A 25,757-nucleotide genomic window follows, 5' to 3' on the forward strand; every position below is an offset into this window, starting at 1 on the left:
GTTGCTCAGCTGATAGGTTCTGATCTAGGAGAACTGGCAAAGCTCTGCAGTTTGTGAGTAGCCAGGATCCCATAATAACACAAGCCTCTTCACACAACCTACTAGCTGTCTATATATCTATGTATCCATATGCATGTCTTGATAGAACATGCTTTAATTGTTGTTCATCCATTTACCACCCCAACCGTCTTTGTGTTATTTATTTATACTTGATATTGCTCCACAAATAACTTAGTACAGTTGACAAACATGAACATCTCAAAAATAGGCACTTACATATCATGTTTCAAGGACTAAAGGAAAGGCAAAAGTAAGAGATGTGTCATCCTGATCAAGAGCCACATCTTGGCTACCACACAAAATGTGTTCAATAACTATTCATTGAAGAAATCAATAAGTAAAAAATAATTATAAATATAAGGACAAATGCATCATTTGTCTCTTGGTTTTGGAGTAGTCAACACATAGAAAATGGTGAACCTAGTAACATCTGCTTTATAAAAAATGTTTCAAAATCTTTTTCTCTTTAAATAAGCAGCATGGTAACTGAGAGGAGAATATGAAGCAAGTTGTTCTACAGGTGCTTGGGGACATATTTTTTCTTTATTCCTAAGAAGCTACATGAATAGTACTTTCCAGAACTCAGGTGGGAGAATGTAACTATTGTTAACAATGATTATATTATTAATTATGAATAATAATAAATATATAGTGAATAACTATGAAATATTTACTAGTTTTCTAATGAATCGGTATATCAAATAATATGTCAGCTGTGAAGTTCCTAATAATAATTTCCTATAAACAAAATATCCAGAACTTGCAAAATATTTAATTTCTGGATTGAAAAATGCAAAATCCTTGACTTGCATATCATTTTAGATCTACATGAGAATTGTCACAGTAGGTCAATCAGCCCAACATTCTTCAGGTTCAAAGGTTTGCTGTGTAGAACAAAAGGCTGTTCATCTTCTCTGATATCAACCTCAAAATCTAAAGGTAGATAGAAGACACCCTACCTTCTGTGTTAGTTATTCAGTTATTCATGAATTGATACAAACTTTAAGATTTTTACTTTCAAGACAGATATTTTCAAATAGATTTGTCTTTTCAAGCCCTAGAAGGGGATTAAGATATCCCCTTTGTATATATGCACTCACACACATATCCACACATAACATAATGGATTGTGTCTCAGTACTTACACATTCATGTATTATTATGCCTCTTTCCATATCCAGGTTAGCAGAATGCATTTCTGCATGTATGTGCATGAACTTCCAGTATATAGTGTTGCAGCCACACCCACATACTTTCCCAATTGTTATCTTCTGCCTTGCACATTACTATTTCCCAACTTTCATGGCCTCTAGCATAAACATACCTTTCCTCCCCTGTTTACTGATTTACTTTTCACCAGATAAACATTATCTTGTGACCATGACCTGCCTGCTCATCTGTCAGCCTTTGCAAACCAGGGGAACTGTGACTGCCCAAGATCCCTTACCAGGGGAAAATATTAATCAGTTGTAAAGTTTAGAGCTTGCACAACGGAAGCTGACACTTCTGAAAAGTCTACCAAATATCTGTAGCCAGCAGATGTTACTCTGCATGTTTTAGGCTTAACGACCTTTCCTAGCATGTAAAGTTTATAACATTTCATTTCTCAGTAAATGTAAATGAAAACCTACTATTTAAGAAAGAATATCCTAGGGAAAACAAATCAGTATCAGTTCTCTAGTTTCAATGCTTACAGTAAGTGCATATTTCTCATGTTTTACTCATAAAGGCATCCCTTTAACAAATAAGTTTTGACGCTTTCTAAAATTCAGCAGGGGCAGCCTAAATCAGTAAGAACATTGAGAAGCCAAAGTTTTCACACAAGGATCACATACACATTTGCTTGCATTACATTAAGTTAATAATCAAGAAATATGGTTGAAAATATGTATGCCGTTGATGACCACAAGTGTCTGTATTACAGCTTATATGCCTATGCTAAAAGTTACTGCATGCAAAGAATGCCCAGCACCAACTTGCTTTTTCTGACACCATGTTAGTTGGAATTATCATACATCTACAGCAAAAAATAAAATTGTTGAATCAAAAAGGATAAATTTAACCCTTGCAATCTAAGAAATGTGTGATATATGACTCTCACACCATGGACAAGAAAAAAAAATACTTTAACCATTGGCACTAGCCATGTTTTAAACTTCTCTCACTAGAAGGATGAAATTCCTTGTCAGTTTGAGTTTATTCAGGACACAATTTTATATTCCATTCTTTTGAGTATAAAACTATCATTCATTAAAAAAAATTTTAGTATGAATTTCCAGTGCAAAAACTCTGTTGTTTCTCCAAGTTATAGTTTTTACATGAAACTGGTTTTTGTGCTGTAACTGTTGAAACTTGTAATAAACAGCAAAAGAAAAAAATTTCAGTATCATTTTCTTTAACACCAGGGTCTCAAAATGAGTCATTTTTATACACAGTCTAACAAAGAGAGGCAAACCAAGTAAAGGCCAGAGATTTCTTTGACAGAGCAGATCTGTTTGTTGTCCATGTTATTAGCTTCTAGTATTGCATAGTAAAACACCCCAAGTGGATTCCAAATGTGCAGCAAATTTATATAAACTTACCAATTTTTTTTCTCGGCTGTGTTTTCCATTTCTTTCCCTTCCTGCCTGACAATATGTTGCCATGCTATAAAAGCCCTAATGCCCATTTTCAACGATTAGCTGTACATCAGCATTACCACCACAAATCCACAAGTTTCACATCAAGCATTAAATGGGATGAATATTGATCTGCTAAAGAGGATTTATTTATTTCTAGCTCTATCCAAAGATCAACTGCTAGCAGCTTTTGGGGGATCTGTGAAGCTCTCACAGCACAAAGCTACTGCATACATGACACTGGACTTGACATTTCAGTTCTGGAAGAAAACCAAACAGTAAATTCAGTGCAATAATCCTAGATAAATGAGATGATCACTAGAAAAGCTGAGATAGTTAAGTGGTCTATCAGAGAAGTCCAACGGATGGTATTGAACAGTTGCTACATAGAATCCTCACTCATGTCAATATGGTCCAAAGCACCCATCATATCAGATGCCAATATAATCACATTAAAACAATCTCTACCTCCTGCTTTCCTTTCTCTGCGTGTGTATTTTTCTGGATTTACAAGTGATTGTAAATAATGCACAATGTGACAAAGCTGTAGCCTGACAATTGTTTTGAATATGTATAAGCTGTATGGTAATATAGTGTTAAATATAGAAAATGCATTAAATCAACTTATGCTATGTAGCATGCGGGAATGCAGCTTCATATTCTTACTGGTCAATTAAAGGATGATGGGGCATCTTCTTTTTAAAAAGCAATAAAGGCCAAATTCTGTCTTAAATTTTTCAAGGTCACTGTGAAGTTCCTTTCCTTCTACCCTAATTTGTAATACCTATCCTCCTCCGTCCCATTCAAATACTGTAATTACCTTAAACTTACAACTGACATTCGCTGAATCAAGTAATACTCAGTGTTTGCATAAATTCAGTGTTGCTAAGAGAGGGGCCCTTTAAATTTCCCACAACAAAAATTTTACTTCTACCCATATGGGCATTTCATAAATATTTTTTCCTCTTAAAATCTCTTTTTATCAGAAAATGTGAAAATTTGAGTACATCCAGCTTATTTAATAGCATTAGACAAAATAATCTTTCTTTCATCGTCAGAAGTATGAAAAATAAAATTTTTGTCTATAAATATTATAAATGCTTATATTAATTATCTTGGTGTAACTCATCACACATTCATTTAAAAATCTAGCAACTCAGTCCTATAAATACAGATAAAATAATTTATAATGAAGACTGGTGTAGTAAAAATGATTGTGTTATGTGCCGTTTTAATATCAGTTTATTCATATTAAAACAGGTACATAAGCATTATCTTATTAGCTCACAAACTGTGTAAAAGCCAGGGTGGTGTCTTACTCCAGTTGTACAGGGAAGAATTCAAGAGGGTAAGTTATTTATTCAGTGATGGCGAAATGCTCCAGCTCAGTTCTTCTCATGCCAGCTCCCAGGTTCTCATTCACAGACTTTGTGGTCTGCAAGTGTCCAGCTTGGCGGTCCATACAAAACAAATTAGCTGGAAAACTGTCCATTTCACTTTGCTTTGTAGAGACAACATCTGAAAGTAAGTGTATCATAAATCAACAGAGGTCAAGGGAAAGTTTAACTAAGCCACTTCCTCACCAAAGAGAAAAAAAAATTCTTAGATTTTCTTCCAACCTCCACTATATAATCATGCTTTTCTGTTTAATTGTTTACATTCATTTTGATTACACCTGTCAAACTGTGTGTGGAGTAAGAGGATGTAAATAACTCTTAAAAAAAAAAAAGAAGTGACATAAGACTGGAAGTTTTGTAGCTCTAAAATAATGGGAGCAAAATCTCAAATCATAACTTTATCCTTTTGGAGAAAAATATTTTCATATTAATCATGTTTCTGGAAGTTGGAATATTATGTTTTGTTGTGGATATTTGAAACCTTTGGTAGCAGATGTCCTTGGAGAGATACCACTTAACTTAATTAGGGTTTATTCGCAGACTGGTGTGTCTAGATTGCCAAGGCCAAATGATGTTTATCAGTCTAAATAGTGTCATTGGAAGATAGAAAGACTGGAATAAGCAATGCATAATGATCTTCACTTTCTCATTGTGCAGTCCATTTTAATTCATGTTAGTCACCCAGAAAATAGAGATCATAAATACTGATTTTTAAAAAGACACTGTAATACACACAAACTGCATGACACAATAGTTTGGGGGTTTCTTCTGAGATTTTTCAATCACACATTTTGAAAATCTTTTAAAAATTGGTAATTATTTGGTTTTAGGCGTTTTTTTCCCCAAAGGAAATTAAAGCATTATAATAATATCATATGCCAATTAATAGTTCCTTTTTAGAAGATGTGTTTTCCACATCTCTGAATCATATATGCTTTGGGAAGGAAAACAATATCCCCCTTAAAGGAAAATTCAGGAGGCAGAGGTGGGACATGGGATGGTTATCACATAAAATTGTGATCCTGTATTTAGGGCATTTCTTAAGCATTGATCCAGGAAACTGGAAAAGTCTTCAGTTTGAAGGCATTGATGACATTATAGAATATGGATTTATTTTGATAGTATAACCTATCATTGGTACTTTTCAAAGTTACCTATGCATGAGAACAGTTTACTCTCTTGGTTCATGTTGTCTGCCCTCTCCTTCAAGGTCTCATTTTCCTTCTAAGAATCTCCTATCTCTGGCAGTTTTTGTGACATAAAACTCGCTATACATGGAAAATTTCTGTAAAAATCAGAGACTTGAAGACATTAAGAATCCCTAATGTCAACAAGCCATTCTTCTCTGTTATGCTTAAAAGTGATCAGTAGGCATAGAGTAGGACTCCAATAAGTAGTTTTATACTAAACTACTTTTAAAACTTTTTCACCATGACACTCAAATACTTAAGAGGAAATCAATCTATTTAAAAATATTAGGAAATGCATTAATGGATAACTTATAAAATTTTTAAAACAAATACATATTTTTTAAGATTCTAAAGTCATTTTATATATATCTTAGTAGATATGATTCTAGTATGCCTGCAGAAGGCTTACTAAAGTTGAGGGTGCAGAATATTTGCCTCATTCTTCTTGGGCATAATGCTGTTACCTAATAATAACGTCTTTCTTCAGAAACACTTAATAACATACGCTACATTAAAGCTGACAGCAATGCTTTCAGTTAGGATAACCTGGCACAATTTCAGAAAGGAAGGAAAACATCCCTTCTTTTCCAGCTTAAAAAAAAAAATATATGGTCAGCCATGCCTTTTCCCTTTCTGTTGGGTATGTAAGACAATATCCATTCTCCCTATTGTTGAAGGTAAACCAAGGCCATTTAGGTAATGTGTTGCTTTTGTCTTGATTGTTTATGCCAGGTATGAGCAAACACATAAGCAAAGTGCCAAAGGCAAGCTGTCAAGTCATTGTACTGAGAGCTGGACTAGAAATTCAAGTTGACTTAGTTAATCAAATGGCTCAATGTAAAAAAGAGGGTGGAAGTACTGTTTTGTGCTAGCTTATTTCAGAGACAGATATGCTTAGATCTCTGCTACCATTTTTTCCAATTTCCTACCAAGCATAAATTGGTTTTATTCACATTATTGTTCTTTCTCACGTTTCAGTTGGTCTTACCAGAGAAAATGGCTCAATGTGGTAGCAACGATTTGGAGAATACCAATCCTTTGATTTAGACAACAAGTTTTTATTTCTTCTCGCCCATTGTTCTGGATGCTTTTTCTTCTTTTTATAAACAGAACAGAACAAAAGACTATTGTTCTTAATATGCACTGCATGTGCTAGTAACATATATGGGAAAATTTAACAGGAGGGATTTTTTTTTTCCAGTTACATATATGCCTAAGCAGAAGTGCTAGCAGCATAAAATGATGCAATAAACCTCTCTAACAGTAGCTGATTTGTATGCAACAATGACCATAAGGTAACTCTTCAGCAAACCTGAATCTCATATATAATGCATAGCAGTTAATAAATCATAGTAAAATCAGATGGCTTAGAGCCAACAATACCCACCTAGTAATGGAAAGGGGTGGAAAGATTTATAGAGAGACAAATTCTGTTGGGATTTTGCTTTTAAGATGCTCACCAACTGCAGTGGAGTATCTGACATGGTTTCTAGCTAGACTTGTATTCTGTCGATACACTCCATCTTTTTGTCTGAGGATCTTTTGCAGAAAGCTGCTACCCTTTTTCTTCTACCACCAGGTGGAGTGTTTTCTACCATTATTTAAGGTTTTACACTTCAGCCCAATACACATGAGGGGAAAATGTTCTTTTTGAACATCTCGTTTTTTAAGTAAGATTTTAGTAAGCTGCTTTCCTCAATCAAATGCATTCAGATAAATAAACCTTAAAGCCTCCTCTCAAAAAACAAATTGTTGCTTTAAATGATGTCACATATCTTGACAGAGAAGCAGAGTTATATTTTTGCTTTATATTTTCAGAACAAAGTGTTCTGAGATGTGCTTATTGGATCTCACTGCCAGTGTTTTACTGGCTCTACCATGTGAATCTTAAAAATGCAGAATTTGCAAATTTGTCACATGTCACGGGAAAGAATATTGAGGACAACATGTGCTATACAGATCTGAGAGAAGCATTTACTTCAAATCTGTTTCTGGTTATTGGTAGGTCTTGGCCAATTTCCGGTGCTGACATGGGCTATTGAGATGTGTGGCAAACATGTCACCTCGGAGTTAGAAATATTTGAACCTACTGAATTATGATCCTCTACAAATTCTTAGCATTAAAAGAAATGAAGATAAATTGCTGAAGGGGGGGTGTTAGAAATTGTTAATGCCTCCACTTAGTTTTCTACATAATTGTCTATCCTGTGCAGACTCATATTTTTATTTTAGATTGAAACTTTACATTTTTCATTTACTGCTGGATTTTGATGAAATGTAGAACAGAGATCATCTTCCTGAATGCTCTAATGCTCATATACATATTTTCACTAAAAAACATTGTGTATCATAGTGTCTATTTAATGAGGTATGTTGAAATTAAAATGGATAAAATAGCACATAACATCTCAATCTTTTAATTTTTTTAAATTGTCTAGAGCATTAGAAATATTTACGTTCAATTATGGTAGCCACAAGATGGCAGTAATTCCTTATTAAATGGACAATCCTCTCTGCTCTGGATGGCCGGGTAGTGACTGACTCCTGGTAAGAGAGGTAGGAAAATAAAGAGAAGGTCCTCTTCGGGTTAAGAGTGAAAATAAAATGGTGCAAAGATTCAAAATAATAGAAGTGGCCTAAAGTAGAGTAAAATAGTTTTATCCTGATATCTATCATCAGGTTTTAAGATGGCAAAAATTTCAAGAGAAATGGTGTAATCAATCAGACTATTATTATAAAATATTATAAAATGACTACTTTGAAATAATCTGGAGATGTGACTAGTTTTATTTCTATGTGTAGTAATTAATTTCCTGTGACTATAAAATCTCAGGCTTGTTTTGGCAGGTTTAATCCTTGGCTCTCATGTGATGGTGCTGCATTAGTAACAGTGATTGTAGGCAATAGCTTGAGAGTCAGAGATGCTTCACTGTAAAAACAATCCCATGTCTCTGAAATAAAATATTAATTCAAAACAAAATAACTGGTGACAAAAATACATAATGAAGTGCCCTAACATTATATGTACCCTAGAACTCTCTGTGTTTGAGGGACTCAGAGCAGACTATATTTCAGGAGTGCTGGTGTATACCGGAGTGTAGACAACAAAGCAAATTTGAAAATAATAGGTTATTTTTCTGCTTAGTCTCTAGAATTAGCCCCAATTGATAAAGTGATCTTTATTTTTGTGAATGTTAACCGACATAGATAAGATATTTAGAAATTGGATTTTTATAAATACAAACTAATTGAAAATTGGAGATTTATTGTCATAAATACATATTTAAAAATTATATCAATCAGATAAAGCTATATAATAGCAACAAAGCTAAGGAAAGCAATGGATCAGAAAGTTATCATGGTGATTTGAAAGGCTAAATATGGCTAAAGTCTGAAAAATAACACATAAAATCAATGTTTCTACTATTTGATAAATTGGATTAACTTTTATACATCTGATGGAAAGGAATTTTATTCATTTTTGTCTGTAGGTGCAAAATCTAGTTTGACCTCATTTTATACCAATATTTTCTAATTTCCTACTGTGTATTAGAATTCTGATTATAGCATTTCAGAGTTGTGATATATTTTCTTTTTTCTATACATGAAAAATAAAGGATCAAGAGAGTTATATGGATGCTTAAGCCTCAAAATGTTATTACTGGGTACCATATTGTGTACTAAAATTTGCAGAGAGACTAGATCTTAAGTGTTCTCTCACACACATGAAAAGGTAACTATGCAAAGAGATGAATATGTTAATTAGCTTGATTATGGTAATCATTTCACAATATGCACATGTATCAGAACATGGCACTGTACACCAAAAATAATATACAATTTCTATTCATCAATTATGCCTTAATAATGCTGGAAAAAATGTTATTATTAAGAATATTTCAGTAATTAGAACAAAGGAGTATTTTGAAAACTAATCCTTATTATTTTAACTTATTTTTTTGTATTATATAATTTGCTAGCATAAATCAAATGAGTGAAAAATATTTATTTCTATTCTTCCTCATACTAAATTATCCAAATGATTATTTGTAGAAACAATTTGATGAAATTAACTGAATTCTCTTATTAAATATATTGGCAGAAGCTAAATCTAGTTCTTATAAATGTACAGTCAAAGATGGTTCACTGTAAAAACAATCCTATGTTCCTGAAATAAAATATTAATTCAAAATAAAATAACTGGTGATAAAAGTACATAATGAAGTGCCCTCACATTACATGTGCCCTAGAATTCTCTGTGCTTGAAGAACTCAGAACAGACTATATTTTAAGGGAGTACTGGTATATACAGGAGTGTAGATAATTGCAATTTATATATAATGTAATATACATATAAATATATAATTGTAATATATATTTACAGTTACCTCCGTGCATATTAAAGCCATGTGAATGTTGTCTTCTTTGGAGCTGAGTTCAAATCAGATGTACAGTTATTATAGCATGAGCATTGGTGAAGTTTGGTCACGATTTCTTCGTGAAAACTATGTTTGAACTATGTTTGAAAGGGGAGAGACTTTGTTCAGAAAGAGAAAGGGAAAGAGAGGAAGAGGGTGTTCAAATGAACCTGTTTCTTTTATCTTGTCCATTTCTAAGCTTATGATATAATAATACTTTAGAGTATAAATTTGAAAATTCCAGAAATACTAGGAAAATACATGTAAGTGGACACTTCTGAAGCTATAAAACTTTCAAAAGGAGAAAATGAAGACTCAGAATCTAAACTTTTTTCTCAAAAACCCTTCTGATTATAATCATCAAAGCCTTAAAAAGTTAACAGTTTGATTTAACATTAAAAACTACAGAGATGGCTGGCAAGATAACAGAATAGGAATAGCTCTGGTCTGCAGCTCCCAGAGAGATCAACACAGAAGATGGTTGATTTCTGCATTTCCAACTAAGGTACCCGGGTCATCTCTTTAGGACTGGTTAGATGTGGGTGCATCCCATAGAGGGTGAGCCAAAGCAGGATGGGTTGTTGCCTCACCTGGGAATTGCAAGGGGTCAGGGAACTCCCTCCTATAGCCAAGGGAAGCTCTGAAGGACTGTGCCATAAGGTACCATGCATTCCGACCCATCTGCTATACTTTTCCCACAGACTTGGCAACCCACAGACCAGGAGATTCCCTTGAGTGCCTACACCACCAGGGCCCTGGGTTTCAAGCACAAAACTGGGCAGCCATTTGGGCAGACACTGAGCTAGTGGCAGGAGGTTTTTTAATACCCCAGTGGCACCTGGAATGCCAGTGAGACAGAACCATTCACTCCTCTGGAAAGAAAGCTGAAGTCAGGGAACTAAATGGTCTAGCTCAGCGGATCCCACCCCCTACAGAGCCCAGCAAGCTAAGATCCATTGGCTTGAAATTCTTACTGCCAGCACAGCAGTCTGAAGTTGACCTGAAATGCTTGAACTTGGTGCGGGGAGGGGCATTCACCATTACTGAAGCTTGCGTAGGCAGTTTTTCCCTCACAGTATAAGCAAAGCTGCCAGGACTTTCAAAGCTGTGGAGCCCACGTCAGCTCTGCAAAGTGGCTATAGTTGGACTGCCTCTCTGGATTCCTCCTCTCTGGGCAGGCCAACTCTGAAAGAAAGGCAGGAGCTCCAGTCAGGGGCTTATAGATAAAACTCTCATCTCCCTGGGACAGAGCACCTGGGAAAGGGGAGGTTGTGGGTGTAGCTTCAGCTAATTGAAATGTTCCTGCTTGCTGGCTCTGAAGAGAGCAGCACATATCCCAGCACAGCACTTGCACTCTGCTAAGGGACAGACTACCTCCTCAAGTGGGTCCCTGACCTCAATGCTGCCTAACTAGGAGACATCTCCCAGCAGGGGCTGGCAGATACCTCACACAGGAAAGCTCTGGCTGGCATCTGTCAGGTTCCCCTATGGAATGAAGCTTCCAGAGGAAGGAACAGGCAGCAATCTTTGCTGTTCTACAGCCTCCACTGGTGATACCCAGGAAAACAGGGTCTGGAGTGGATCTCCAGCAAACTGCAGCAGATCTGCAGCAGAGACACCTGACTGTTAGAAGGAAAACTAACAAACAGAAAGAAATAGCATTAACATCAACAAAAAACATATCCACACAAAAACTGCACCTGTAGGTTACCAATATCCAAGACCAAAGGTAGATAAATCCATGACAGTGAGGAAAAACCAGCTCGAAAAGACTAAAATTTCCAAAAACCAGAATGCCTCTTCTTCTCCAGAGGATCACGATTCCTTGCCAGCAAGGGAACCAAACTGGGCAGAGAATGAGTTTGACGAGTTGACAGAAGTAGGCTTTAGAAGGTGACTAATAACAAACTCCTCTGAGCTAAATGAGCATGTTCTAACCCAAGGAAAGGAAGCTAAGAACCTTGAAAATAGGTTAGATGAATTGCTAACTAGAATAACCAGTGTAGAGAAGAACGTAAGTAACCTGATGTAGCTGAAAAACATACGAGAATTTCGTGAAACATACACAAGTATCAATAGCTGAATCAATTAAGCAGAAGAAAGGATATCAGAGACTGAAGATCAACTTAATGAAATAAATCCTGAAGAAAAGCTTAGAGAAAAAAGAATGAAAAGGAATGAACAAAGCCTCTAAGAAAATATGAGACTATGTGAAAAGACCAAACCTATGTTTGATTGGTGTACTTAAAAGTGATGGGGAGAATAGAACGAAGTTGAAAAACACTTTCAGGATATTATCCAGAAGAACTTCCCCAATCTAGCATGACAGGCAAACATTCAAATTCAGAAAATACAGAGACCACCACAAACATACTCCTCCGGAGGAGCAACCCTAAGACACATAATTGTCAGATTAACCAAGGTTGAAATGAAAGAAAAAATGTTAATGGTAGCCAGAAAGAAAGGTTGGGTTTCCCACAAAGGAAAGCCCATTCGACTAACAGCAGATGTCTCTACAGAAACCCTATAAGCCAGAAGAGAGTAGGGGCCAATATTCTTTAAAAAATCAATTTTCAACCCAGAATTACATATCAAACTAAACTAAGCTTCATCAGTAAAGGAGGAATAAAATCCTTTACAGACAAGCAACTACTGAGAGGTTTCATCACCACCAGGCCTACCTTACAAGAGTTCCTGAAGGAAGCACTAAATATGGAAAGAAACAACCCATACTAGCCACTGCAAAATGATACCAAATTGTAAAGACCATCAACACTATGAAGAAACCATATCACCTAATGGGCAAAATAACCAGCTAGCATCATAATGACAGGATCAAAGTCACACATGACAATATTAACCATAAATGTAAATGGGCTAAATCATCCAATTAAAAGACACAGACTGGCAAATTAGATAGAGTCAAAACCCATTGGTATGCTGTATTCAAGGGAGCTTCTCAATTGTAGACAAACATAGGCTCAAAATAAAGGAATGGAGAAATATTTACCAAGTAAATGAAAAGCAAAAAAAAAAAAAATGAGTTGCAATACTCGTCTCTGATAAAACACACTTTAAACAAATAAAGATCAAAAAAGACAAAGAAGGGCATTACATGATAGTAAAGGGATCAATACAGCAAGAAGTAACTATCCTAAATATATATACACCCAATACAGGAGCACACCGATTCATAAAGCAAGTTCTTTCAGACCTAAAGAAACTTAGACTCCCATACAATAATAGTGGAAGAATTTAACACCTCACTGTGAATATTCAATGAGACAGAAAATAAGCAAGAATATTCAGGACTTGAACTCATATTAGATAGATCAATGAGACAGAAAATTAGCAAGAGTATTAAGGACTTGAACTCAATTCTGGACCAAGTGGACCTAATAGACATCTATAGAACTCTCCACACCAAATCAAAAGAATATACATTCTCTTCAGCACCACATCACACTTATTCTAAAATTGACCACACAATTGGTAGTAAAACACTCTTCCACAAATACCAAAGAGTGGAAATAAACAGTCTTTCAGACTACAGTGCAATCAAATTAGAACTCAGGATTAAGAAACTCACTCAAAACTGCACAACTACATGGAAACTGAGCGATCTGCTTCTGAATAACTACTGGGTACATAATGAAATTAAGACAGAAATAAGTAAGTTCTTTGAAACCCATGAAAACAAAGACACAAACATATCAGAATCTCTGGGACACAGCTAAAGCAGTGTTTAGAGGGAAATTTATAGCACTAAGTACCCATAAGAGGGAGCTGGAAAGATCTAAAATCAACATCATAACATCACAATGAAAAAAAAACTAGAGAAGCAAGAGCAAACAAATTCAAAAGCTAGCAGAAGACAAGAAATATCTAAGATCAGAGAAGAACTGAATGAGATAAAGATATGAAAAACCCTTCAAAAAATGAATGAATCCAGGAACTGGTTTTTTGAAAAGATTAACAAAATAGGTAGACCATTAGCCAGACTAATAAACAAGAAAAGATAGAAGAATCAAATAGACACAATAAAAAAGCGGATATCACCTCTGATCCCACAGAAATACAAACTACTGTCAGAAAATACTATAAACACCTCTATGCAAACAAACTAGAAAATCTAGAAGAAATTGATAAATTCCTGGACACATATACCCTCCCAAGACTCAGGAAGAAGCCAATACCTGAATAGACCAATAACAAGTTCTGAAATTGAGGCAGTAATTAATAGCCTACCAACCAAAGAAAGCCCATGACTAGATAGATTCACAGCCGAATTCTACCAGAGGTGCAAAGAGGACCTGGTACCATTCCTTTTGAAACTATTCTAAACCATAGAAAAAAAGAGACTTCTTCCTAACTCATTTTATGAGGCCAGGATCATCCTGATAATAAAACACACACACACACACAAAGAAAATTTCAGGCCAATACCCCTGATGAACATCAATGCAAAAATTCTCAATAAAATATGGCAAACAACATCCAGAAGCATATCAAAAAGCTTATCCAGCATGATCAAGTCAGCTTCATTCCTGGGATGCAAGTCTGGTTCAACATATGCAAATCACTAAACAATTTGTCACATAAACAGAACCAATGACAAAAACCACATGATTATCTCAATAGATTCAGAAAAGGCCTTTGATAAAATTCAGTAGCCCTTCATGCTAAAAACTCTCGATAAACTATGTATCAATGGAACATATCTCAAAATAGTAAGAGCTGTTTATTACAAACCCACAGCCAATATCATACTGAATGGGCAAAAGCTCTGGAATCATTCCCTTTAAAAACTGGCATAAGACAAAGATGCCCTCTCTCACTACTCCTGTTCAACATAGTATTGGAAGTTCTGGTCAGGGCACTCAGCAAGAGAAAGAAATAAAGCACATTTGAATAGGAAGAGAGGAAGTCAAATTTGCCTCTGTTTCTAGAAGACATGATTGTATATTTAGAAAACCCCATAATATCAGCCTCAAATCTCCCTAATCTGATAAGCAACTTCAACAGTCTCAGGATAAAAAAAAATCAATGTGTATTCCTATACACCAAAAATAGACCAACAGAGAGCCAAATCATGAGTGAACTCCCATTGAGAATCACTACAAAGAGAACAAAATACCTAGGAATACAACTCACAAGGGATGTGAAGCACTGCTTCAAGGAGAATTACAAATTATTGCTCAAGGAAATAAGAGAGAACACAATCAAATGGAAAAACATTTCATGCTCATGAATAGGAAGAATCAATATCTTGAAAATAACCATACTGCCCAGAGAAATTTATAGATTCAATGCTATCCCCATCAAGCTACCATTGACTTTCTTCACACAAGTAGAAAAAGCTACTTTAAATTTCATATGAAACCAAAAAAGAGCACCTATAGGGAAGACAGTCTTAAGCAAAATGAACAAAGCTAGAGGCATCACACTACCTGACTTTAAAGTATACTACAAGGCTACAGTAACCAAAACAGCATGGTACTGGTACCAAAATATATAGACCAATGGTATGTATATATAGATCAAGATATATAAACCAATGGAACAGAACAGAGGCCTCAGAAATAAGACAACACATCTACAACTATCTTATCTTTGACAAACCTGACAAAAACAAGCAATGAGGAAAAGATTCCCTATTTAATAAATTGTGTTGGGAAAACTGGCTAGCCATAAGCAGAAAATGAAAACTGGACAATTCCTTACACCTTATACAAAAATTAACTCAAGTTGGATTAAATATAAACACTAAAATCATAAAATTCCTTGAAGAATACCTAGGCAATATTTTTCAGGATATAGGCATGGGCAAAGACTTCATGGCTAAAACACCAAAGGCAATGGCAACAAAAGCCAAAATTGACAAGTGGGATCTAATTCAAGTAAAGAGCTTCTGAATAGCAATAGAAACTATCATCAGAGTGAACAGGCATCCTACAGAAAGGGAGAAAATATTTGCAATCTATCCATCTGACAAAGGACTAATATCCAGAATGTACAAGGAACTTGAACATATTTTCAAGAAAAAAAGCAAGCAACACCATCAAAAAGTGAGTGAAGGATATGAACAGACACTTCTCAAAAGAAGACATTTATGCAGCCAACAAACATATGAAAAACAGCTCATCATCACTGGTCATTAGAGAAAAGCACCCGCATGTTTATTTCAGCACTATTCACAATAGCAAAGACTTGGAACCAACTTGCATGCCCATCAATGATAGACTGGATGAAGGAAATGTGGTGCATATACACCATGGAATACAATGCAGCTATAAAAAGGGATGAGTTCATGTACTTTGTAGAGACATAGATGAAGTTGGAAACCATCATTCTTAGCAAACTAATACAGGAACAGAAAACCAAACACTGCATGTTCTCACTTATAAGTGGAGGTCGAACAATGAGAACACATTGTCATGGGGAGGGAAATGTCACATATTGGGGCCTGTCGAGAACTGGGGGCTAGGGGAAGGATAGCATTAAAAGAAACACCTAATGTAGATGATTCACATGCAGTGAATCACCATGACATTTGTATACCTATGTAACAAATCTGCACATTCTGCACATGTATCCCAGAACATAAAGTATAATAATAATAAACTATAGATATTTTCTAATCAACTAGGAAGTTAATTAGAATATTAATTGATATAATATTCCATTATTATGACACAAAAACTGCATAGCTTATAGCTATACATAGCCAGTACTTGAGTAATAATAACAAAATGCAATACTGTTAAGCAGCCATTATTTGAATAAAATAGGCCGTAATAACGAGAATATTAGTTTCAGTTGCTCACAGATGGGAGATTTTTGAAGGAACATATTCTTTTGTTAATGATATAGATATAGAGAATAGACTTAATTTTAATGCATTTTTTTCAGTTTAGAAAATTCACTTTGCAGGTGGAAAGTTGGAATTACCCATGGAAATCATAGCAATTTTACTTGACAAGACAACCAGTAGTGTTCAGTTATAGGAAATGACTATGCTTTTCTTGAACTTATTCTAACCATACCAAATGAAAATGGTTTGGCTCTGTATCCCCACCCAAATCTCATCTCATATTGTAATCCCCATGAGTTAAGGGAGGGAGCTGTAATCCCCACATGTTGAGGGAGGGAGTTGATTAGATCATGGGGATGGTTTTCCCCATGCTGTTCTCATGATAGTGAGTTCTCACAAGAATCTGATAGTTGAATAAGTACTTGATAGTTCCTCCTTCACATACCCTCTCTCTCACCTGCCACCATATAATATGTGCCTGCTTCCCCTTCAGCCATGATTGTAAGTTTCCTGAGGCCTCCTTAGCCATGTGAAACTATGAGTAGATTAAACCTCTTTTCTTTATACATTACCCAGTTTGGGGCAGTTCTTTATAGCAGTGTGAGAATGGCTTAATACACCAAATATTTTTTAAGAACTGTATTAATGACCTGATTGAAAGCTGGTGTGACTTTCCCAGGAATTCAGGCCTTAAACATCTTTGCTAGAATAATCTGAATATTTAAAATAAAGTATGATTTTTACTTACATTATCTTCATGATTGTAGTGCTGCTTCATGTACCTGTAAGTGCTAGCTACATGACTGTTTAACATGGTTCCAAGTAAGCCATTCATTGATTTTCCAGCTCATAGATCATGGCTCAGTTGCAACCTAGAAATACAAACCCTTGCAAAGACTTTCTGTAGAAATGAACTTAGGAGAATATTATTAACTCAGCCCTGGATGGTAAAGAAGAAGGCTTCCTTTATTTCATTTATAATTTTGCTTACTCTATTCTTAGTTTTTGCAGACAAAAGGATCTTATTTCAATGTCATAATTTTAAGCAAAATACAGAATATAATTGTAATATTTCATGAAACACATCTAAACTAGCTTTAAATGCAAGGTATAGGTAGGCATATGTTTGAAACACCTGATATTTCTTATGCTTCAGCATATATATCACAATGCTTAAGAAAACATTTGAAACAAGCAACATGACTAATGAAGTTATAATCTCTATTCTGAATTCTATCCTTTGATTAGTAACATGTAATCTTAAGAGGAGATTTTATGATTGTAATCTATTATTGACCTCTGAACTATCCCAGATACTCTCATATTGAATTTGCAGACACTGGATTGTATGTAAAATGGGCAGTGTCCTGGTCAGAGGACGTCACAAGGCCATGTGGTGTCTAGGATTGAAATCTCACTCTAAAATCAATATTTGCCAAAATAGTTATCCTAATGAATTACTCGTAGTTATGAAAGGAAAATGTATGCTTCTTTGGCTATGAAAAGTAACAAAAGCAAAAGAGAAATACATGAGTCTCAAGGTGAATATTATTTCATATTGGGTAAGATCCTCTGAAAGTATCTTGTTGGAGAAAACATATATTTGGGAAATATTCTCACAGAAAATTATTTTTTTCTAACCTGAAAAAATTGTCAAATTATTTGATATTTTAATAGTGAAATTATGTAATTTTTCTGTAAAATTAACTGTCAATATAAACATACACTAACTTCAAAATATATGCTAATACCTATACACACATGATACTGAAACTTTTATATGACATCTTTCTTTTCATGACATGCATTTTAAGAAATTCACATCCAAATGAAGGAATAAAAGCAAAGATGTCAATAAACCATGCAAAATTACTCTTATGCTTTGACTCATTTGTGATTTCGTTTTTCCTAATTCTTTATGCTGACTGTGATACAGGAAAACCATAACCACTTGGAGTTCACACATGCAGGCACACACATACTCATTCACACCAGCAAAGAGAATTGTGTAGATTAGATGTGGCTTATATGACTTAGGGATCTCTAATAATGACTTATTTTAAGCTTGTAGAATATACTCAATAAGGTTAATCTGTTTTATGGTAGGTTATGTTCTGAAGAATTGAGTTATGGCTAGTTAAACCAATGATTTTAAATAATTTCCATGTTTTATTAGTTTTCTTTATTGTACTCATTAATGTTCAAACTAGTAGGTACTGAATATGAAATTCTTGGCAGATAATCAACCAGTCATTGAGGATGTGAGGGATATCAGACAGACCTCTGTCTTCTTCCTCATTTATTCATTCAGTAAACATTTATCAAACACATTCTATATACTCTTCTAAGAACTTAGAATATACCTGTGAACAAAATACAAAAGGTCACTAACTTTGTAGAATGTACATTCTAACTGAGAAAAATGAGCAATAAGCAAGAAACATGATTGATAAGTAAATTATATAGTATGATAGATGATAAGAGACAAGAAAAAGAAAAATAGAGCAGGGTGAAGGGCATTTGAAATATGAGTATGATAGTGCAGTCTGCAGTATTAAATAAGATGTCAAGGCAGGCTTTATTAATTCAGGAATTGGGCAAAGCATTAACATAATTGTAGAAATAATTACAGTTATCATATAATAATATGGGGGCCAAGTACAGGGCACAGTGAGAGTGTTTATAGACTAGAAGGTCAGGGAATGATTCCCTAGGTAATTGACATTTAAGCTGAGGCTTGAAGGATAAGACCCGAGATGACCTTGAGTTTTATTGTTCTGCACTCTGGTCTTCCACCCCTAACTCGGTGTACTCTGGGGCATTAAGTCATAGCTATTGAAAGTGTCACCTAACTACTTGCTGTTTTGAAGAAGTCAGCATTATAGCTTTAGTTCTACAACCACAAAAGAGAAAACAATCTGAAATCCCAAAGCTTCCAATGCAGTTCCCCAAAGGCCATTTAATTTAGTCTGCACAACTTTGAGGTTTAGATTTGTGTTGGATTATTGCCAGGCAAATGTGGGAGAAGTTTTCTGCTTGTCAGATAAAGGGTACTTTATCCCTGTTCTCGTTGGTTTGACATCAAGGGAGGGAGGATTTGTAAGCACTACATGGGCTCCCAAGGAGAAAGTCAAGCTGGAAGGAAGCTGGTGAACTACAGGAATCCTTAGTAATATGAATCATCCTCTACTCTCAAACTCTGGCTTTTATCAGGTGCAGACTAATGAAGAGGCAGATCATCAGTCTCTGTAACCCATTTTCTTCCTTCAACTGCTCCCCTCCTTCCTGTCTGCCCCACCCCCTCGCTTAGGGTACGCTGTTTAAAGAACGGAAATGGCAGCATATTCTATACCTTGAAACAGTGCATATATCCATTTCCTTGAAGATAATGAATAGGGCTGAGGGAAGGCTTGATGGATTCACAAGGTTGTGGGTTCCATGTATAAATAAAACTTTTAGAAATGAGACTGCACATTGACAGAAAGAGACAGTTTTCTACATAAATGAGAAAACTATTCAGAAGAAGTTTAGTAAAAACTCCAGGAGGTACTTAGAATTTTACAGGGGTTTGATATAAAAGTTCTCATGAGTAAGGTCATCAAACTATAGACAAAGAGGTTGGAGAACACCGTTGGAGAACGGCCAGGTAGAAGGAGATTTTTAAACTCCCACAGCAGCAGTCAGATATAAATGGCTTCTTTCTTCTCTTTTCCTCTGTTATTATTTTCTCCTCACTCTTCTCTTTTTTTCTGATAGGAGAGAGTAAGAAGAGGCTAGAAAGGTATCTGCTGATTTGGGGGGATTAGGTAGAAGAGATGAGGAATATGAAAATGGGATGAGATTGACAGCTACTTAACAAATCTGCATTTAAGCCAGAGAACAACCTGAAGAACCCACAGGAGAGAAAGTGGACGAGTTCCAGTCATCCTAGGTCATATTGTGAAACACAGTTCCTCCTCAGCCTTGAAGACTTTCTTTTCTGAACCACTCTTCAATACCCTGTGTTCTTGCTTCTAACTCTTCTCGTGCCCAGACACTTCCGATTTAAGTGATGGCCCACCATTCACTAGATCTTTGCATTATTTACTAATGTAAATACCAAATGCTTCAAAAACATTAATTGCTAATTATTATTACCATTATCATTAGTATTTATCCTTGGTACTTTTTATCTATATGATATTCAAAACATTCATATTACTGTGTATCAAGCATAATGTTAGGTTTCAGGACTTTGAGAATAGAGGGATGAACAAGACACAACCTCTAACCTCACAAATCTCTTAGTATAATATAGAGAAATTGTCAAAGAATGTAATAATTGCTTTAAAAGATATAGACAAAAAGCGCTAAGGAAGGAGTACAGAGCAGAAACTCTTAATTAGCTCATTAATTCAATGTCAATCTGGTTTACCTATCCAATTTCTTCTAGAACTATTTTCCAAGATTTCCCCCTTTTGCCATTTCTCTTCTAGTATCTTTAAATAGGTCTCTCTTTTTTTAAAATTCTTTTTTCATTTTCCCGGTAATTCTCCTCACTTTCTCATAACATACATTGCAAACTGATTTCATCCTTCATCCTCATTCAGGGATGTTCCTCTCACTGATCAACCCAGTTGATCATTTCCATATATGCACCACACAAGTAAGTCTGCTACTATTCTATCTAACAAAATAAACTGCAATCACTTGCTTACCTTGTTGTGTCTCCCTACTATGCAGAAAGCTCCTTGAGGATGGAGCTTTTGCCTTATTTATTCGCATGTACTTGGAACATAGCACTAAGCCTGTTACACAGTAGGCTTTCAATGATGGTTCAAAATAAACTAAAAGTCAAAATTTCTCTTTCTTGAAATGCTTCATAAGTGACTTTTTTTATCCCATTTGTCCTACATTCAGAACTCTCATTTGTTAATGATAATATCTCATATTATTAATTGCTCCTAAGGTAAGACAACTAATAGAGTTACTCTTTCTGGAGAATATAGATTCCCAAATCCAATTCATTCCTGAAAATGTACTCAGAAAGCAGGAACTCATATGCCATTGTATCAGATGAAAAAACATCAATACACTTAAAACCCTAAAACATTCAAATCCTTATATAACAATCTTTTGTAGATTTCTGCATAATACATAGTATTTTAAAAGCCAATTATCAAAATTGTGCAATAATTTATAAACTCATTAATGGATATGATTTTGTGTACTATTTTTGCAGTGATAGTATTGGGTATGAATTATTTTACTTTATACTATAATAAAATAGCAGTATTATTTAAATAAATAATGTAATCACCATAATCAAATCCCCTTTTCATTTTCATCTTTTTTTTTTTTTTTAAGAATGGGATTTATGGCTTTCTTAAGGTCATCTAATTTGTTTTCATCCATAGTGAGTCCTTTATTTGTGCTATGCCTGCATCCCTTTGGCTAGTGAGAATGTCTGCTGCTGATAGTCACAATTATGCACCTCACTGGGAGTTTCCAGAGGTCATAGGGACTGCCTTTCACAAGGTTATACCTCCCTTCATGACTCAGCCTGTGGACCAATTACTGGCTGATGTGGAGATAAAAAAACTGGGAAGACTTGCTTCAATTTGAGACAACAACAAAGGTGCAGCCCAGCTCCAGGGACTGCAGAAACCTCAGTTGTCACCACATGCAGGTCAAGCTCCTACTTTGCTCAGCATTGTTTCCTCAATTTCTTCCAGGTACATCTTCTGAGATTACTCAGCCAGAAACCTCTGTATGCAATTCTCTGTCTCATACTCTGTTTTTAAGAAACCCAATCAAGAACTTTTGGTACCAGGAGTGGTTCTAGGAAGAAAAACCTAGGATAGTATTTTTTGATTTAGATTATTTATTGAACTATTGGCATGAAGAACTTCAACATTGGTGGTAGACAGAGGATGACTATCCCCTGAAATTGTTAGAATTTGTCTTCGTGGTGAACTAAGGTGGGGTACTGAGGAAAGTGTTATACTAGCTGGTGCACTATCCTTGATAATGCTTGAGAGGTATGAGAAAAATGGTAACTATTTTCAGGAATATGGAGTTGTGAAGCTGTTACAGAACACTGATAGAGATAATGATAAGCTTGGGCTGATTAATCACCAATTTGTGAAAGCCTGAGGGCCTCCTTGGAAGCATTGAAGGAAACTTTCATCTTTTAAAGCTGAGTTCAGAAAGAATGAAGATTCAGGTTCAGGATTTAATTTTAAGAGTAACGCAGCTTCAGAGAACGTTGAATTCTTACTGCCAGCATACCTCCTATGCCAAAATCAGGAATGAATGGGATCCTGAGACTATGAATGGGAAATTCTGGGTAGATACAGTCGAGAACCTTGAACTCCCCTATTCCTCTAAACCTCCTGGGCCTGCAGGTATGGGCCCTCTGTTGGAAGAGTCCTCCCTTGTTAGAGGACTGCTTGCTTGAAGACCAGGGAAGGAGTCTTATGTGAGATAGGTGACCTATAAGACAATACTTTCCCCTTTCAGCATCTAGCACCTCCATTCTGGGCAAGCAAGGGAACAGCAAGCATCAAATCCCAGCATAGCCCAACTGAAGACTGCTGGGCTTCCTATGGCAGGAGTGGGACTATTGCCAAAGCAGCTGCTATGTGTGGCTAACATAGACTGGCTAGAATCTAAGGAGTATGCAAGAGATGTGATCCTAAGGACACTAGGTCAAGTGGACAGAGATTGAATAAGGAGAGTTATTACCAAGTTGAATAAGGGAGAGTTTTCCAATATGGAAACACTTCCCTGTGGTATAGAATTTAAAACAGTGGCATCAATCCTGAATATGGTGTTAGCAAAGGACTAAGATGGTTATTGAAGACTAAGAGGGAAAAAATAGAACAATGTCTTATAATAAATGAGGAAGACATGCCAGCACTATGTTAGCAGACTAACTATACGTTAGTTATATGGTGTAACTACTTCTCTGAGGTTGGTACCCTGCCCACTTCTATGATCCTGTTGATTCTATCTATTCGATCTCACAAACTGCAATCACCCGATATTGATCCTATTTATAGGCTGATAGAAGTGGGCAGGGTACCCACTTAGGATAAATAGTTATGCCTTATAAGGCTGGAAAACCTAGTAGCTGGATAAGTTGTCCAAAAGGGCCCAGAAGACATTTTTTAAATGTAAGTAAGAAATGCTCTGGTGAGAGAGGTATCATCATCATTGAAAGCTTAGTGTGACTCCATTATCATGGCTGATAATAGGAGATGATGTTGCAGAACTGGATTCCCTGATAGCAATGGGAATAATAATATCTTGAAATAATGTCATTTATGACAGTGACTGTGATGGTGGTGATTAACAATGTGAAAAAATAGGCATTATTATCTCAATAAATGGCAAAAGTGGGGTGGTAGCTGGAGGGGGAGCTGAAATGGAGTTATAGAGTAGATTAATAGAGCAGTGTTTCCAGGGGTGCTTTTGGTCTTTCTTTAAGAGACTTAACAAACACAAAGACAACTTACCCCCAACACACACACAACATTTCAGTATATTTCAGGTACGTTTATACCTCCACTTCAAAATTGTAAATATACATTCAGTATAATTTGCTCAGTAGCTTTCTTTATATATATTTCTGAACATGAGAATACTTTCCATCCCCCTCGCATAAAAGCCAGGAAAGAATTGTTTCAATTTCTTGAATGTTTTCAGTAAAACTAGCCAAATTTCACTATATTAGACCATGAGCAGAAAATATTTATATTTATATTTCATTTTTGGATTATTAAAATACTGACAGACTGATCCTAGGTATATTCTGTGCTCTCTGCAATTTTCTTGTGTTGTCCCTTTTAACTTTTTTTTTCTTTTTTCAGAGACAAAGTCTTTCTCTGTCACCTAGGCTAGAGTGCAGTGGCCCAATCTGAGCTCATTGCAACCTCTGCCTCCCAGGTTCAAGCACTTCTTCTGCCTCAGCCTCCCAAGTAACTGGGATTACAGGAGCCTGCCACCACACCTGGCTAATTTTTGTATTTTTGTTAGAGATGGGGTTTTACCATGTTGGCCAGGCTGATCTCAAACTCCTGACCTTGTAGTCCACCCATCTTGGCCTCCCAAAGTGCTGAGATTACAGGCATAAGCCACTGCTCCTGGCCCCTTTTTACCTTCTTATATTGGCAACTAACCACTTACGAACACGGTAAAAACATATTACAGAAAATTTTATTAGTTGGTTTTAAATGCAAATCACGAGATCCTTAGGATAAAATCAGAAATATTTGTAATGCTGAAATGAATAATATTACAGGTTGAATGTATCTTAGCCAAAATGTTTGGGACCAGAAGTGTTTCGGATTTTGGATTTCTTTTTCATATTTTAGAATATCTGCATTATACTTACTCGACTAAGCATTCATAATTCAAAAATCTTAAATTCACAGTACTTTAATGAGTGTTTCCTTTGAATGTAATGTAGATACCCAGAAAGTTACAGATTTTGGAGCATTTGGGATTTTGAATTTTCAGACTAGAGACACTGCACCCGTACAAATATAATTTTTCCAAATTTTGTACCTGGTATTTCTGTATACATATAAATTAAATTAAGTCAACATAACATGTTCTTTAAATTGTTAGTTTAATTGTCATACAGCTATTTATCATCTTTTGGGCATAGATTTTGAAAACCTTGGTTAGTTCGTTTCAGTATTTTTCCAGATCATACAATATCTGGATCAAGCTGACTGACACATAGTGTCTTATGTTGTCCTGCCCATCAAAATAACAGGAAGTGTTAAAAAGTGCTGTGTCTAATACAGTGATTTATTTCCCTGATAAAATGTCAATGATATATAAATATTAGTTCAATAATTTTTGTATCCTTGACAGGAAAGCAAATAATTGCTACTGTAATCCCTGGGTATTACATAATTCTAAATACTCTTGAAGATTATATCAAATGAGACTATGCTTACTAACATATCTACTTCTATATTATATAGTTACACTTCAATTACAACCTAATGCCCTTCTTACTGGAACTCTTGACAAATTCATTAATATGAAATATGGTTTCTGGTTCTCAAAGATTCTCTGCATCATTTGTATTTCCACAAAGAGCCTTAAGTAATTGCAAGGTACACTTCACCACATTAAATTATTTTATTTAAATGTGAATAGTCTTTAATCCTTAATAGTATGATGTAATTTTTGCATTAATTTTTGTTGAAATGCTTACTTCATTCTGAAATATGATTAGATTCTTAGTTAAGCAAAGTGACAAG

The 25,757-nt window shown here is 35.4% G+C and overlaps 1 long non-coding RNA gene across 3 annotated transcripts in view; it reads right to left on the minus strand.

Annotated features, from left to right (window-relative positions):
• Positions 1-3,893: 3,893 nt before the first annotated feature.
• LOC118152220 (uncharacterized) overlaps positions 3,894-25,757 on the minus strand; it is a 50,125-nt gene continuing 28,261 nt past the window's right edge. Inside the window, exons 5-9 of one of the 3 annotated variants that reach the window (XR_013533417.1) lie at positions 17,246-17,369; positions 10,722-10,868; positions 9,654-9,781; positions 6,254-6,361; positions 3,894-4,196 (exon numbers count right to left, since the gene is read on the minus strand). This is a non-coding gene — a long non-coding RNA (uncharacterized LOC118152220). The remainder of the gene's footprint in view (positions 4,197-6,253; positions 6,362-9,653; positions 9,782-10,721; positions 10,869-17,245; positions 17,370-25,757) is intronic. The other 2 variants (XR_013533415.1, XR_013533416.1) reach the window with 2 other exon arrangements.

The sequence above is a fragment of the Callithrix jacchus genome, chromosome 3 (assembly GCF_049354715.1).
Source record: "Callithrix jacchus isolate 240 chromosome 3, calJac240_pri, whole genome shotgun sequence".
NCBI lineage: Eukaryota > Metazoa > Chordata > Mammalia > Primates > Cebidae > Callithrix > Callithrix jacchus.